The sequence below is a fragment of the Camellia sinensis genome, chromosome 5 (genome assembly GCF_055761805.1).
Source record: "Camellia sinensis isolate YWXY chromosome 5, ASM5576180v1, whole genome shotgun sequence".
Lineage (NCBI taxonomy): Eukaryota > Viridiplantae > Streptophyta > Magnoliopsida > Ericales > Theaceae > Camellia > Camellia sinensis.
Genome location: NC_138965.1, coordinates 44,580,857 through 44,598,791, shown reverse-complemented (window position 1 = coordinate 44,598,791; position 17,935 = coordinate 44,580,857). Strand labels below are relative to the sequence as shown.

General features: G+C 39.6%; 1 pseudogene; it reads right to left on the bottom strand.

The window, feature by feature from the left end:
- Window positions 1–415: 415 nt before the first annotated feature.
- On the bottom strand, window positions 416–17,400 carry LOC145791378 (uncharacterized; annotated as a pseudogene).
- Window positions 17,401–17,935: the final 535 nt, after the last annotated feature.

The following is a 17,935-nucleotide window of genomic DNA, read 5'->3' as shown; positions in this document are numbered from 1 at the left end:
AGGGCCACCGTGATGTTCCGATTTGGAGGGCCGCCATATGCTGCAGTGGAGGAGTATGGGGGAGTGAACGTGCTCGGTGGACAAGGAAACACGGAGGCAACACCGGCAAGGGCCGTCCAGGACGGAGGCAAGAAGAAGAGACCGGCGGCAGAGTAGAGAAGAAAATCCTGCCTGTGGATGTGGTTGTTGTTGTTGTTGTTGTTGTTTTTTTTTTTTTTTTTTTTTTTTGTGTAAAATGGTGATCGGGGTGAGCCCCTGATATGAATAAAATAGGAGTGTTGGGCAAATATGTAAATTTCGTGGATTTGTTTTTTTTGTTTTTTATTTTTTTTTTATTTTATTTTATTTTATTTTATTTTATTTTTTTAATAAAAAAGAGATATATATATATATATATATATATATATATATATATATATATATATATAAAATAAAGAAAGTGGGAAAGTGGCGGTGGATGCAAAGTGGGTTGGAAAGTGAAAAGATGAGAGAGAGGAGGCATGTGGGTGGAGAATAAAGAAAAGAAAAGAAAAGAAAGGGGATCATTGTGTGTTGATCATTACCGAGAGAGAGAGTTTGTGCATGTGGACCTCATTTGAACAGCATGTGTAATGGGTCTTCTTTTGTCAAAAGGCTGACACTGCAGGCCAAGTGGCCTAAGCTCCAATGGAAAAGAACAGGTTGGCTTGATTTTCCCCAAAGACCTTATAGAATGAACAAACAAGAAAATCGGGGCGTATAAGAGAGAGGCCAAAGCTATTCATGTCTTTTGGTCCCAAAGCACAAGCATCGAGCAAGACATGCCACCCATTTTCCTGTGCCATGCTCATCCATTGATAAGAGTAACTAGTTCCTGTAACTCTGGATTGAAGAGGGAACACAAACAGTCCCCTGTTTTTCTGCTTCTTCCTCTTCCTCACAACCATCGTTTTCAATTTTTTTTTTTTGAGTGAATTCTCAGTCTAGGCCACGTGAATTCCGCTGACCTGACTCGAGCTCCTCTCTTCTCTGCAACAATAGTCATGGCTTCAACCGCTTCACTCTCGTAGTCATAAACGGTCAAAAGCTTCCGACTAGATTGGAATGGGTATGATTCTGCAAGAAGCTTAAAAGCCGATGACCTGTTTACGGTAAAAACCATGCAGTAATCGTTTTCAGAGATATTGAGAAAATCCATGATCTTTTTTTTTTTTTTTTTTTTTTTTTTTTTCATGGAGGATTCCAATTCAGATCCTTCCCCACCATGAAGTAGCTGCGACTTGAGATTCACAGACTTGTAGGACACACCGAAGAATGGAAAATCCGAAGATTGAGGCGGGGGAGAAGAAGAGGAGGATGCAAGACTACGGCGGCCACGAGATCGAAGCCTAAGCTGGAATCTGCGTCTTCGGACTCTTTGGCGGCTGCGTAAGCGTTCCAATCGGCGAGCAAAGACGACGACGATTTCTGCAGATCGTTGCTGCTACTGGGGCCTCCGGCGAACCATGCTTGGACAGTTTTCTGCATAAGCTGGAATCTGCGTCTTCGAGATCTCAGGTAATGAGGTTGAGGTTTGTGCACTGGTATGTGGGTGAGAGTATGGAGGAAGGAGAGAGAGAATTTGAAAATTTGGGTTTGTCCGGCGGACGGCCAAGGTGAGGCTGCCGCCCGCCGGTGAAGCGGAATCACTAATTTCTTAACCTTGCTCTGATACCATGTAAAAATATATTGATGTATATTATTGATTGATGTATTACAAGATTGATTGATTACAATTCCTATACAATCTATATATAGAAGAAAATGTGGTAGTAGGTGTAGTGGAGGTGATAGTGGGTTAGGTGAAGTGGAGTGTGTGGTGAAGTGGAGGTAGGTGAAGTGGAGTGTGTAGTGGAGTAGGTGAAGGTAAAGATGGGAAATTCTAACAGCCCCCCGCAAACTCAAGGAGGATAGAAACTAACCAACTTGAGTTTGAAGAGAGGAACAAAACAAGAAAATACAGAAAAATAAAAAAGGATAGGAGACACTGTATGGTCGTGTCAGACCGTTGGTGAAGACACTGTAGGGGGTGTCATAACGTTGTAGAGGACACTGTATGGTGGTGTCATAACCATGGAGAGGACACTGTATGGTGGTGTCATAACGGTGTAGAGGACACTGGATGGCGGTGTCAGACGGATGTAGAAGACAGTTTATGGGGTCATGTCGGACCGTTGTAGCAGACACTGTGTGGTCGTGCCAGACCGATGTAGAAGACAGTTTATGGGGTCATGTCGGACCGATGTAGAAGACAGTTTACGGGGTCATGTCGGACCGTTGTAACAGACACTGTTGTGACAGTTTACGGAGTCTTGCTGGACCCTTGTAGAAACTAACCGGAATCAATGTCGGGACAGTTTATAGAGTCTTGTCGGACCCATAAAGGAGCTAACCGGAATCAATGTCGGGACAGTTTACAGAGTCTTGTCGGACCCATAAAGGAGCTAACCGGAATCAATGTCGGGACAGTTTACAGATATTAAATGAAAGTTTCCAAAACTTTATCCTTGGTTCGAATTAAATAAACATAACTATATCTAATATAGTCATCTATGAAAGTGATAAAATATTTTTTCCCACCTCTAATTTGAATTGATTTAAAATCACAAATGTCACTATGAATTAATTCAAGTGGCTCCGTACTTCGTTCAATTGAATGAAAAGGAGTTTTAATTAATTTTGCCTCAACACAAATTTCACATTTATGATTTAAATCAATGTCAAATTTTGGTAAACATTCTATATTAATTAATCTACGCAAATATTCATAATTAACATGTCCTAGTCTATCATACCACAAATTTGAAGACTCAAGATGGTACTACAGTCATTACATTTATTTTGAAAAGGCCATCAAACATGTAACCTTTTCCTACATATATTATGTTTTTTGTAAGTACAAACTTGTCACTTTCAAAAACTAGCCTAAACCTATTTTTACTCAACAAAGATTCGGAAACAAGGTTCTTGCGAATGTCCGGTACATGCAGTACATTGTTGAGAGTGAGTTCCTTTTCAGATGTCATCTTTAGAATAATCTTTTCCATGTCCTTCAATTTTAGAAGTTGAGGAGTTGCCCATGAAAAATTGTTCGCCGTTGTCCACCACAGAATAAGATGTGAACACCTCTTTGTCGGCACAGATGTGGCGAGTAGCACCAGTGTCCACCCACCATTCTTAAGGATTTCTGACAAAGTTTGCCTCAGAAACAATTCCAGAAAGATTTATGTCCTCAACACCATTGAAAATTTTGTCTACTTCGGTCATATTGGCTTGAGCAGGCTTCTTGTTTGATCTTCCTTTGCCTTTGTGCTTAGTACGACAATCTTTGTCCCGATGTCCCTCTTTGTCACAGATGTAACATTTTCCATTGAACTTGTACTTTTTAGTTTCCCCTCCTTTAGAGCCTTGTGTGAAACTTTTTCCATAAAATTTTCGTTTCTTTGCTTTTGGAGCATTTTTCACCACATTTGCCTTAGACTCCATTAGATGCTTACCATCCCGCTTCTTTGAATTGTAATTGTCCTCCTCAATCCTCAAACGTACAATCAATTCTTCTAAAATCATTTCTTTGCGCTTATGTTTGAGGTAGTACTTGAATTCCTTCCAGCCTTGTGGTAATTTTTCAATTAAGGCAACAACTTGGAAGGATTCACTGAGAGACATGCCTTTTGCATGAATGTCATGCAGAATGAGTTGGAGATCTTGAACTTGGCTGATCACAGTCTTAGAATCAACCATTACAAAGTCCAGAAATTTGCCTACTACGAATTTCTTCGAGACAACATCTTCTGTTTTGTATTTTTTCTCTAGAGACTCCCAAAGTTCCTTTGTTTTCTCGATAAGACTGTAGACGTTGTATAATGTGTTGTCAAGTCCGTTCAAGATGTAGTTTCGACAAAGGAAATCAGCATGTTTCCAGGTATCGACCGCAGCGATTACTTGCCAGTCGGTTTTATCCTCTTTCAGAGTAGGAGCTTCCTCACAGAGAAAACGTGTCAGGTTGAGAGTAGTAACATAAAACAGTATTTTCTGCTACTATCTTTTACAATCAGTTCCTAAGAACTTCTTTGGCTTTTCACCGTGATTAACTGGCACAGTCATAATAGGAGGAGGGGTTGGAGCAATTGCAACCACCATACCAATACTTGTTTAAGCATTAGTTTCAGTAGCTATGAATTATAAATTATAAAACAAAATTAGAATTAGAATTTTATACTACACAAAAAATTTAAACCATAAACACAGAATTTTAATTCTGTAAAAAAAAAGAAACAAGAATTGTAACTTTTATTTCCAATTAATTTGAAAATAAAATTTTATTTAAACAAATTAATTCCACACAGAAAAATATTTTTGTAACACTTCAAAAATTAAAATACTGAAAACAGAATTTTAATTAATAAAAACTCAGAAATTATTTCTGAAAATCAAAATTAATTTTTGACCAACTTTACAAATAAATATTCTGATTTGTTAATGACTACTAGTATATTACTACTAGTTGTCAAAGAAAATAAACATTATATTACTACTATTTGTTTTTCTAACCAGAATATTATTTTGTAAAACCACAGAAAATAATTTTTGTAAAAAGAAGAAAGGAAGAAAAGGAAACAAACGAAAAATTCTGTATAAACAGAATAATTCGAATCTATCTTAACATTGTTGGAACAATCTTCTGTGTACAATAAATAACTTGAAACAAATCAAATAAATTACTTACAGAATTTATTTTATCGAAATGAATAAGTAATAAAAACGATCAAGTCGAGTGTGTGGTACTTTGTCCTTAAGACAGATTCGCCCCGCTTCAGTGCTTATGGATAAATGGAATCTATCTCCCAAGATACAATGATCTTTCACAGATTGTTTCACAGATCGTATTAGCACTAAAAACAATCTGTTTCGGCGAACTAGAACCTGTGTTCTATTCTCTCAAATATTTCTTTAAAAACTAGAATGAAGAATAATGCAAAGAGAGCAAAACTAGGAAGACAAATGAATTTTTTGGATATGAAAATCTGTTGGAAATGATCTCTATTTATAGGCAAATGGTGACTGCTGTGAAAGACCTAAACAGGTCGGATTTAAACCTGAACAAATACGGTTTTAATTTGAACAGGTGCAAACCTGTTTAAACCTGCTAGACATTTAATCTGTTCGATTTAACCTGTTTAAACTTGCTGGAAATTGGACTGGACAAGGGCATTGTTTGGACTGAAAAAACTTGGCGCAAAAATTAAATTAATTTCATTTAGAAATTCAAATAATTTTCCTCCAAGAATTTAAAAAAATTCAAATAAAATTTGTCCAAAAAATTAATGTTATGACCGACCCAACCCACACGGCTCAGCTTGGGCGATCAGTCGGACGGAAGGCGGCGGCGGCGCGCGCGCGTGCGTAGTGGTTTGAGCCAAATGTCACTTTGTCCATAACTCCTCCTTTTTACAAACTTGGGGTACCCCTTGGGGCCAAACCCAAGTGTTGCCACCTAGAACTTACGTACATACATAAGTTCTCTTAAATTTCTAATGTGGGACTACTATTACAAAGAAACTCACATTTTATTCTTTAATAATCCATTCTACAAACCCAAAAACGACGTCAAGGAACACGTCACCTTTTTGGACCTACCCCAAAAGACATGTGTAGACACCCCATTTTTGACCGATCTTGAGACTCAGACGTCACCAGTTGAGCGCTTGGTGATAGTGCATAATGTGCTCGTTCAGAAGTTTCAGAGTCTTCTGTGCCTTGCCTCGGTTTGCGAACCAGACTCGATTTTCTCTGTTTCTTTTCCTGAGGGGAGGGAGAGGTCCCGTAGACCATCTCTCAGTGGCCGTGGGCTACATTTTGTGGCTGTAGGCCATTTTGCCCATTTCGGAGCCCGGTTCCCGATTTTTCGGAGCCGTTGGTCGTGTGCCTCAGTTCGGGACCGCTTAGCCACCTCCATTTGCTTCGATTTTCGGAATACTTCTTATTTGCTCCCTTTTGAGGGACACTGAGGTCTGAGAGACCCACTTCGTGGTCAAATGCCACTTTCGGTGCTTAACAGGCAGTTTTCGGGGCCCCGAACTGCGCGTTCTGGCCCCCGAACATTCGTTTTGCATCGGCTTTCGTTCATTTTTGGCAGGTACCTCTGTTTCATCACCAGGAAGGCCGTAGAAGGGTGGGAGGCCAGCAATTATTTCAACAACCAGTTATATTCCTCCGGCGCCCTCCGACGCCCGTTTTTCTCACTTCCAAGCCAATGTTGACCACCCTAGGGCCACTTTCTTGCACCCAAAACCACATATTTGTGATGTACACACCTAGGAGGCCACCAATATCATATGGCCGGCCACAAATGTTGCTTGACTCTTTTGAACCCCTCCTAAAAGTGGGTTGTTCCCTCTCCTGGGTCACTTTCTCCAGTTTTTGACCACATGGTTGTGTTGTGCACACCTGGGAGGCCACCAATATCATATGGTTGGCTACTAATTCTCATTAACCTTTTTGACCCTTGGCCGGCCGGCCATAAGAGGTGGCCGGCCGGCCACCTGCAACTTGGAAAACTGGCCGGCCATGATCCTCAGGGTTGGTACATTACAAATATGTATTCATTTTCCCCGGATTTGGTATCCGGGAGGGGGTTGCCATTTTGGAGGGAAACTTGGTTGGTTTTCCCCCCCACTTTTTCCCTCCTTTTCTCCCCCTCTTTGGTCTATATAACTGGCCTCCAGCATTGGTCTTGAGGGTTGGAAAAAATTACCTAAAAGCCTTGTATACACATCTCCCTCCATCTCTCTCTTTCAAGCTCAAACAACCAAGTTCTACCCCTTTTTCTTCATCACTACCTAGCATCACCTCCACTACTCCATTTCCAGCAGCTTGGGGAGCTTTCCAGCAGCTAGGAGGCATCACTTCTCAAGCCAAGAGGCAACCAAGGGTTGGTCTTCAAGGGTAAATATCAATTCCCTCTTTTTGAGCTTAATTTTGCAACATTTTTCTAGCTATTTTTCTTGCTGTTTTGAGCTCCGACCAAAACTAAAAGTACCCTTTATTTGAGCTCTATTTCATGTTTCATTAAGGGAATTTTGTCATTTGAGGTCCCCATCTTGCACTTCCTTCTTTATCCCTCCTTTAGGCCCTAATCTTGCATGTTATTTTTGGCCTATGTGTAATCTGTTTTGGGGCATGTCATAAACTATAAGTGAGATTATTTTGAGCCCTTCTTCAACATTGAAGAAGGGATCATCACTGTTTGGGACCTCCATGTGCCACTTGTCATTATACCCCTCTTTGGTCCCCATTTTTGCATGATTTGTTAGCCTATTGTGCTTCTTTTTTTGGGCTCTTTTCAGAACTGAAAAAAGTCTTATTTTGACCCATTATTTATGTTTCATTAAGGGTATTTCATGGTTTGAGGCATATTTTATATACTTTGTGTTATATCTCTCTTTTTGGCCTCATTTTGCATAGCATTTTGGACATATTTGCATACTGTTTTGCCATTTTTGCATGCTAGTTTAGTCCCATTTGTGCTTACTGTTTGGCCATGCTTTGAACTGTAAAAATGCTTATTTTGGGGCTGCCTTGCTTCTGTATTTTCATTCCATGTACCAATTATGCATGCTTTGTATGTACCTAGTTTTGCATTTCGGGAGAAATTCCATGCATCGGGTGTCATTTCGCCTTGTTTCAGGCTGTTTTGCCCCTCATTTTTCTACTGATTTTTGCATGTTTGTATATCATATTCCATGTCTCTGACGTGTCTCATTAGAGTGGTATTTCGGTGCCTGAGGGTCGGTCCTCGGTTTGCGTGCACGCGTGCACGCATTTCGAGTTGTCTTGTTTTCATCTGATGGCCTCCTATGTGAGTGTGGCTGAGGCTCCCTCATGTTGGTGTAAGCCCATTATTGCATTGCATATGCCATTTCATCCATAGCATTGTGTATGCTCGGTTGTGTATTACCTCGTGCAGCGTGTATGCTATTCCATAACATTGTGTATGTTAGGATTGTATCTTAGTTACATTTCATGCATGTCATGCATATTGCATCGTGTTCGGGATAGGAGTTAGCCCGGGCACGGGAAACGAGGTACGTTTCGTACTCCGAGTGACGGAACGTGTCTCAATTCCAAGTCACCGACACTCCGGATTATCCATGATGGAGTTAGGTTTTAGTTTTGCTTTCATGTGCATTCATTCTATATTGAGTTGCACAATTCGACTCCTCGGCCATCATGCATCGAGATGCGTGATTGGTGGCACGAGGATCAAGGCATGCATACATTTGTGAAAATACATTGCTATGCCCTTTTCCTGCTCTCTGTTGCAGCAAATCAAGAATCAGCGATCTTCCGAGGCTTGGCACGTATTTCAAGAACAGGTGCAAACAGAGGCTAATTGGGGCATCGTCATGGATTTCCGCGCAAAGGCAACCCGGGCATCCGGAATGGAATCAAGGCAGTCCCTGGCTTGCATGCCAGTTTATTTATTTTCTTAGCTAATTTGTTAATTAATTAGGAATTTGTACATATTTGGACTGTAATACTTATTTGGACTGTACTATTCTTTTATTCGGGATTGTATATTTATTCGGACCCTCTGCGCGAGGGCAATGTTGTAATAAGTGTGCGTGAGTGTGATGTATGTCTTCCAACCCCACGTCTTTCTTCCTTTTTATTTACCTGCTTATGATGGTTAGATTAGGGCATATTTCAATTAGCATACAGTATGATAGCATGTTTGCATTCATTCATCTGTTTTGCATGCACCGGGCTCGGCGCATCATACTAACTGCATTTGTATTTCAATTCCAAGTTGAATACATGTTAGCTGTAGCATTCCATATGCCATGTTTAGAATAGCCGAGCCTGCTATAGTTTGCATTTTTGCATGTGTTGCATTAGGCATTTCTGTATACTTAGGATTCATACATGATTTCTAATGAGTTTTTGTTTTGGCTTGGAGTATTCGGTGAGTTTTATGCTTTAGCATCCTTGCATGCGTGTGAGTGATTGCCATGAATAGCATGCTTACCATGAGGCTATGTGCTTATGTGATATAAACTGCCTGAATGCCTGTGGGTGAAGGTTGGGTTACTTGGATTGGAATAAATCATCAATTGTTTGTTTTAAGCCCACTAGATAGTGGCAAAACCATCTTTTCTAAGCCCACCTGAGGGTGGCAAAATCTGCATTTTAAGCCTACTTGCGAGTAGCAAACCATCTTTCAAAAACGAACATGAGACGTTTTGTTCCAATTCAGGCGACCCAGTCTATACTTGTATGCTGTGCGCATCACATAGTAACCTAGGCTAATAACCGGATTAAGGACACACAAAGTTTTCAAAAATAGATATCATGGTTAGTAGAGGCCGATCTTTGATCGGGCGAGCGGGGGTGCTCACGAAGTGACCTTCCCCAATCGTACCCAAGTTCCCGAGCCGAGGCAACTTTGGTGATGACGGACACGTGGCCTTTGGCACCGAGTCAGGATTTCCTAAATTTCCCATTAAAAAAACATTTAGGTGGCGACTCTGTATCTAGCAAAGCAGTCCATGTTTGGCACTTCTTTTCAAAAATCTGTTTCTCAAAACGATTTGCCGGATTTGGACTCTTTGGTTCAGATTTAGAACCGTGACAAATTTTAGAGTCCTGAGCTGTAGTGACCCCAAGTGAACAGAACGGAAGCTCGTTCCTCCCGGGCGTTCGGGGACGTCTACAACATGTGGGACCCTTTCAAATTTGGGTTTAAAGTTGGCCCAAAATAAGCCTATAAAATCATAAATTCCAACATCAGTAGCATGAACAACACTTTGACAGATCCAAATTAAAAGCACAACAAAAATAAAAATAAAAATAAAACAATACACACCACTCTAGCTCCAAGTACAATCCTGTAACATAAAACATTCCCAAAGAAGACCAATCCATCCACATCTATGTAGAGCTAAACAACAAATATAGCAGTAAACCAACGAACAATTTCTATAAATCTCAAAAATCAAGCTCTATCAAGTAACAAAGAGAGATGCATTAAATTACTCCCACCACAAAATAAACTCCAAGTTCAGTAACATAAAATGCATTAAAATTACAAGTTTCCAACTAATGAAAAAAAGAGTCATTTTGGTCCATTTGTACATTCAAGTTAAGAAAAGAAGACGGCACAGCTCCGTAAATTTGATTCGTAGAAATCATGTCAATAATTCCCGATGTGCCTCTAATACATTCCAATGGGGTAAAAGATGTGCCGACTCCATAAATCTGAGTTGGAGCAGTCATCAAACTTTGTCTTCTTATAATGTTCATACTTTTCGGTGTGCCTCCAATAGCATTTACCATTTGTCCTTATTCAATTAAAATGACATGAAAAAATAGTTTAATATACATTATTAAAAGATAAAATAAACTAATCGATGTAAATTCATATTATGTACACGTACCGACACATACATACTATTTTGCATGCCAACCATACAAGGATAAAGCTCTTTACGTGCACTAGGTTGAGATTGAGATTGAGCTTGAGCTCCAAGCACCTTAGTACCCTATATTAATCAAGATGACTAAATAGAGATAAATGATAAGTTCAATAGAGAGAAATGATACAATATTGAAAAATAAATAGAGAATACCAAAAAATTTACCTTTGATTTGTTATGTTTTGTTTTGGTTGCCTTTAATCGATTGATTATTCGATCTACTTTGGCGACCTTTCATTTGGTAACTGGACGATCTTTTCGGCAAGCAACCAAAGGACTAAGCAACTTCGTATTATTGATTGCTTTTCTATTAATGCTCCTAATCGAGGAAAATGGTACATTACTAGTAATAGGTGGTACATTACTAGTAGAAGCTGGTACATTTGCCTTCAGAGTTCCCAGCTACTTGTAAAATGCCAATCAATTTTTTGTTCATTTTATCATAGACCTTTGCATTAAAATAATCCCCAAAGCCAGTGTATGTGGTTTTGATGCATGTATACCCTTTATCTAAATCTTTTCTCTATCGTGGTAGAATGAATTTATTTGGAACCTCATTTATGAATCTTACAATGAGCACAACGAGTGAGTGAGCACACATGATGCCTCTAAATTGAAACAACCGACACATACATTGAACATCAAATTCAGTCAAATTATAATAGACAATAAAGTCCACATGCTTCATCTTTCCAAAAACTACCACGGCTTCCTTCACAAAATATGTGCAAATTGAACCCTCCTCTTTCACAACACACGGCTAACAATAAACTAGTCTCTTTATCTTTGCTTGAACTTCTTTGAATTTTGCATTGGTGTAGGCATCTTGAAATTGCTTCTCAAACCATACACAGTTAGGCAATCAAACACTTTGTGTCGAGACTTGAAGTCATCTTTATTCTCTTTCTCTATGTTACTTCTCAAGGCATTTTCATATTGTTCAACAAATTGCTTTAATGTAGTCTTTGGGTTGACATATCCATCAAAAAAGGCATTCATGCTCTTATTTCATTGTGTAGTTGTCAACCCAAAAAATGTCTTTCACATAAACAGGAACCCATCGATGTCGCTCATCATATAATACCCCCAACCACTGATTCTCGTAAAGATTAAATTTTGCAATCATCTCTTTCCATCTCATCTTGTAGACGTCCCCGAACGCCCTGGGAGGATGAATCCCGTTCTGTTCTTTTTGGGCTCACTACAGTTTGGACTCTTAAATCGTCATGGTTCTTGATCTGAACCAAAGAGTCCAAATTCGGCAAATCGTTTTGGAAAACAGATTTTTAGAAAAGAAGTGCCAAACATAGACTGCTTTGCCAGATACAGAGTCGCCACCTAAATATTTTATTTTGGGAAATTTAGGAAACCCTGACTCGTTTGCCTAAGGCCACGTATCCGTCATCACCAGAGTTGTCTCGGCTCGGGAACTTGGGTACGATTAGGGAAGGTCAGTTATGAGCACCCCCTCTCGCCCGATCCGAAGATCGACCTCTACTAACCATGATATCTTGTTTTGAAAACATTATGCGTTCTTATTCTAGTTATTAGCTTAGATTTACTATGTGATGCGCACAGCATACAAGTATAGACTGAATCACCTGAGTTAGAACAAAACATTTAATGTTTGTTTTTGAAAGCAGTTTGCTACTTGTAAGTAGGCTAAAATGCAGGTTTTGCCACCCTCAAGTGGGCTTTAGAAAAGATGGTTTTTTTTTGCCACTATCAAGTGGGCTTAAAACTCACGGTTTTAATGCATTATTCCAATTCAGGTAATTCAGCATCCACCCACAGGCATTCAAGCAGTTTATATCATATAAGCAAATAGCCTCATGGTAAGCATGCTGTCATGGCAACACTCACACGCATGCGGGGATGCTAAAGCACAAAATACTTACAGTGTACTCCAAGCCAAAACAAAGAACTCGTTAGCAATCAATGTATGATCCAAGTCCATGTTAAGTGCCTAATGCAATGCATACAGAATGCAATTAGGATAGGCTCGGCTAATCCTAGGATGGCATGTAAAATGCAACCATTTGATGCACATATTCAAGTTAGATTTGAAACACTATGCAGTTAGTATGATGCGCCGAGCCCGATGCGTGCAATACTGATGAATGATGCACGCATGCATAGCATAAGGATGCTAAATTAAATATGCCCTAGTACTAACCATCAAAGCAGGTAAGTAAAAGGAGAAAGAAGTGGGGGTTGGAAGACATGCACACACGCACCCACACTTATTACAAATTTGCCCTCGCTCGGAGGGACTGAAAGAATAATACAGATTTAACTAACCTACAAGCTAATTAAAAATTACAGACCAATTAAACTAGTTAAGCAAATTAACTAATCTAATAAAACAGTAAACAGCCTCGGGAAGAGGGCCCAATGCAATGCGTGCTCGACTCCGCTCGGAAGTCCACTGCCATGCACAAGTTGCCTCTATTCACACTATTTTCCTTCTCTGATCATTGCAAAATTCCCAAGGTGCACTCTATGAACCCTATGGGATACCACCGGCCAAGGGAAATGGTCATCGGCCAAAGGAAATGATCACCAGCCACTGGTTAAGCTATCGGCCACCAATTGTTGGTCGGTCGGCACTAAAGATGGCCGGTCGGCCAAATCTTCCTACAGAATCCTGTTTTGACAGCAGCAGAGGGCAAAACAAGGCATGTCAATGGATTCCAAGCAAATGTGTGCACCAACACATCCCTTATCATGTTTATGACTCAAAGGGACATGGTTCTCGGTTCTCAGACTACCAATTGCGCATTTCAATGCGTGATGGCCCAAGAAACCAAGTTATGCACTTTGATTTCAAATGAAATGCACATAAACAAGCAAGGAGCTCAACCTCTATCATACTCAATTCAAGAGGCTAAGCATGCATGTCAATGCAATGCAACCTAGACGTATGAGCTAGTATGCAACATGAGCAATGCGAGCAAGCATACAAGGCATGTGACGATCATGCTAACCAATAAGTATGCCAAATACAATGGGGATGTTCAAGCATGCAAGCAAGCATGTGACTTCATTCAATCATGTCACAACACATGGAGTAAACATGTTAGACAACCTAAACATGTGACAATACACAAGTATGCAACAACACACAAGGTGAGCATGCAACAACATGCGAACTATGGACTTAACTAATTTGGGCAGCTCTATACTAAGCCCAAAACAGTGGCCAATATGCTCAAGAATGAAGGCAAAATGACATGCAAACATGCATGCACACAAGGACCAACACTTAGGCATATAGAAACAACTCTCAAGCACACTTAAGTGGATACAAACATGGACAAATGGCATGCATTATAAGCTCTGAAAGTCATGTTAGAGAAGGTGCCAAACCAATCTACAATGCAAGCTAGGCATGCCACCAAGCCCAAGGACTTAAACCATGGCCATATGACATATGAAGCAAATGACCAAAATGAACTAAAACAGTCCTAAATCATGCAAAAGTATGCCCCAAAAACCACTTAGATTGCATCTAAATGATCTAATCCTAGAGGCATACACAATGGCACAAACATGGAGCAAGAAACACCAACCTTTTAAAGCATGAAAGGGGCATCAAATGCAAGCATACGAGCATATCATGAGGACTGAAATGACATGACAAGTGGTTCCAAATCACTAAAATGATGCAAGGATGGCATGCTAGAGGGGTCAATGCTTAAGGCATACAAGAGAGGTTACATGGTAGCTATACAAAGCAAAGCATGGACAACCCAAATGACCAAAAATAGACCTTTAGCATGCTAAAACAAGCATAAAAGCTTCACAAAGCTAAGCCAAAAACATGCTAGAAATAAGGCTCAAAGCACAAGGCATGTTAAGGCAATTCATGGCATTACAAGACATGTATGCTAAGCAAGCATGGTGTACCTAAACCAACTCACAACAATGCTATATCATGGCAAGATAGTCATAAAAAATAGTTAAGGCATGGCCAACATATACTTAAACAAGGTGCTCACTAATGAGGCTTAAATGGCCATTATTGAAGACAACAAGGAGAGGGGGTGGCCCTCTCCTTCTTAGAACCTTAAACCACCATCCTCACCACTGAAATCCCTCAAGATTTCAGTGGTGAGGAGGCCCAAACAAGGTGGTCCCGGAGTTCAACCAAAATGGCACAAAATGGGGCCAAACAAGCCCTAAGAGGGGTCAAACAACCCCGAAGCTCAAAACACTCTTAAACAACTATTTAGAACAGGCAAAAAAAAGACTTTTGTATGTTATACACAAAGTCTAAAAACAATTGCAAGATAGGTAAAAAAGCTATGCAAAAATGGGGAATAAAGGGTGAAGTTCTTACCCTTGATGACGCTATTCAAAAATGGAAGACCAGCAGCTTCCTTAGGTTCAAACCAGTCTAAAACCTCCAAGAACAAGCCCCTTATGCCTCAGCAACTAAGGTATGGTGTAATGGTAGGTGTTTGTGTGCAAAACTAAGACTAAACATACACACAACACTCAAGAGAGGGAGAGATATAGAGATAGAGTATGAACAAACCCTAACCCTAAAACTCAAAACTCTGAAAATTTTGTAACCCCAATGGAGGGAGAAGAGGCTCCCTCTTATAGACAATCCCTCTTGTAAAGCTTTCCAAACAAGCTAGTCATGGAGGGGAGCAAAGTGTATGCCAGCTAGCACAGCTGGCATAAAAATATCTACAAAAGCAGATGAACAGTGGTCGGCTAGCCAAAAATGCAATTTGACCAAAATAGATGGCCGGTCGACTACAAAGAGTGCCGATCGGCTAAACATTTGGCTGGTGGAAACAAACCAGTGGCCGGTGGCCTCAAGCCATGGCCGGTGATGTGTGGGGATGGTCAACAAGCCATTCCCTGCCCCTTAAAGGCAAAGCACAAGTGTTTGGTGCAAAACCAGACGCAAAACAGTCGAGCCGAGAGATCTTGAGGCAAGGCGCGTAGCCGAGACCTCCGGGAACTCAAGACGAACACAAACAAGGATGATCACAGAGTATTCAAGCGGTGACATCCAAGTCTTGAGGATGGTCAAAAATGGGGTGTCTACACATCTCAAATTCATCTTTTGTAAAAGTGTCATACACTGCATTTTGCAAAGCCAACTTCATGGATTTATATTGGGAATACCCTTTCAATTTCGCCGGAATTTTCTTCATTATATGCCATAAACATCATTGATATTGAGTATTTGGGAAGACAATTTCTGTAGCATTTTGCATAGTTTTGCATTGATTAGTTATTATAGCTTTTGAGGGATGATCTGACATGCAATTTAACCATGCTTTAAATAACCAAACAAATGTATCAGTGTCTTCACTAGACAACAACCCACAACCAAGAAAAATCGACTTTCCGTGGTGGTTAACTCCTACAAACGGAGTAAATGGCATATCATATTTCTTAGTGAGATAAGTTGTGTCAAATGAAACATCTCCAGATTCTTTATAAGCCACCCAACTCATTGCATCCGCCCAAAACAAGTTTCTAATGCAAAAGTCAGTATCAACATCAATCATATAATAGAAACTCGAATTTTGTGCGTGTATACTCAAAAAATATTTTTGAAGTGCATCGGAATCTCCTTCTCCAAGGTATCCATCTGCTGCAAAAATTCAAAAATAAGGAAGTGAACAACTACGTTATAGCCAATGATATGTGAACATTTGCATTGTTCACATAATCTAGATTATCTAACCAAACAGAGATGACACACCAAATACCACAAAAACCGTATGAAAACAATCACAAAACAAACCAATCAACCAAAAACAACCTTTCACCAATGATCCACCACAATCAATTTGTTCAAACAACTGTATATGTATCTTTGTCAAATATCCAAAACTCAAACAACAAAAATATACATGCACTACTAGTAAAAAAAAATCAAAATCTCATTCATCAAACATACGCTTGTATTACCAATGTATTCTAGAAAATGCTCATGATTCAAAAACAGAGCACGCAATCCTGCAAATAAATGAACATGCATTCATAAACAAAATGATATTAACCTTGAGAAAGAAATTCTGTAATCGTTCTCCACCTCTGATCAATGATTGATCTCCAACAATTATGTAACAAACTCGAGCACACACAAACACCAAACTACGAAGACGAGCACACCTATAGACAAAAACCTATCACTGTCGTCGTCGTCGTCTTCTCTCTCACTGCATAAAAACTCGTAGTCTTCTTCTTTCCATTGCACCAAAACCCTACCACAATGAAACCTTACCATAAACGATCGACATTGATTAACTGAATCAACATCATCAACGTGAATAACGCTAACAAACAAAACATAAACGTGTATTTTCGTTTTGTGTATATTACGTATCAACATAATATATAAGGGTATAATAGTCCCCCAAAAAATAAAAAATTAGGAAAAAATGACCTCATGGAATAAAAGTACAAGCATATGGGACTAACTAGGTTATAGGGGTGTGCACGAGTCGGATTGGGTCGGGTGTACCCTCAATTCGTCAACTTAACCGAATGCATCAAGTTAGAAACCTGAACATCCCTTGTCGATCGATCTGGTATTCGAAATCGACTGCAACAAACCACTTGGATTGACGGTCGGTTCGGTCGACGATGGAATAACAACTTCCTTCCATGAAACAAGTCTTCGATTCAAACATATATACAAACAAATCGATTCAAAGATTCAAACATGTGATTCAAACAAAATAATGAACAGATTCAAATATAAAAGAGTTGCGAGAGATAGAAATAGAGTGAAAAACAAATTTTTTTTTGAAAAAAAAAAAAAACATTCTCGCTGATTAGTGCCACAGCTACCATCGATGAACTCTATCGTCCTCATCATCGCTCTTGTTCCATTGTTCTATTACCACTTTGTCACCTCACCATTGATCGCCATCGCTCTACTATGCTGCTTTGCTCTGTGGCAATCAGGCCATTTGGATTTCTATGAGAGGGGGATTGAATAAGGGAAATAAGGTTTAACAAAAGGCAATTGAAGATTGGAGGCAATGAAGAACGAAGATGAGGGGTCTTGTGGGTTTACAAGAAGATAGAAAGAGAATAAGTGAATAGAAAGAGAATAGTATTGGGAAGAGAGAGAAATATTGCATACAGAGAGAGTTTGTATTGGGAATAGGAAGAGAGAAAGAAAGAGAGTTTGTATTGGGAATAGGAAGAGAGAAAGAAAGAGACTTTTTATTGGGAAAAACAAAATACATGCATTTGTATATAGCGATATAGAGAGAGTTTGTATTGAAAGAAGAGAAAGAGACGGATCAAAACTGTGTTGTCGTTTGGTTTTGACTTTTTTAGTTGGCTTTTTGACTTTTTTGACTTTTTTAGCCTGTGACTTTTTTAGTCGTTTGATATTCTTGTTTGACTTTTTTGACCTTTTGGCTTTAGAATGACAAAATTGCCCTTAGTATAGAATG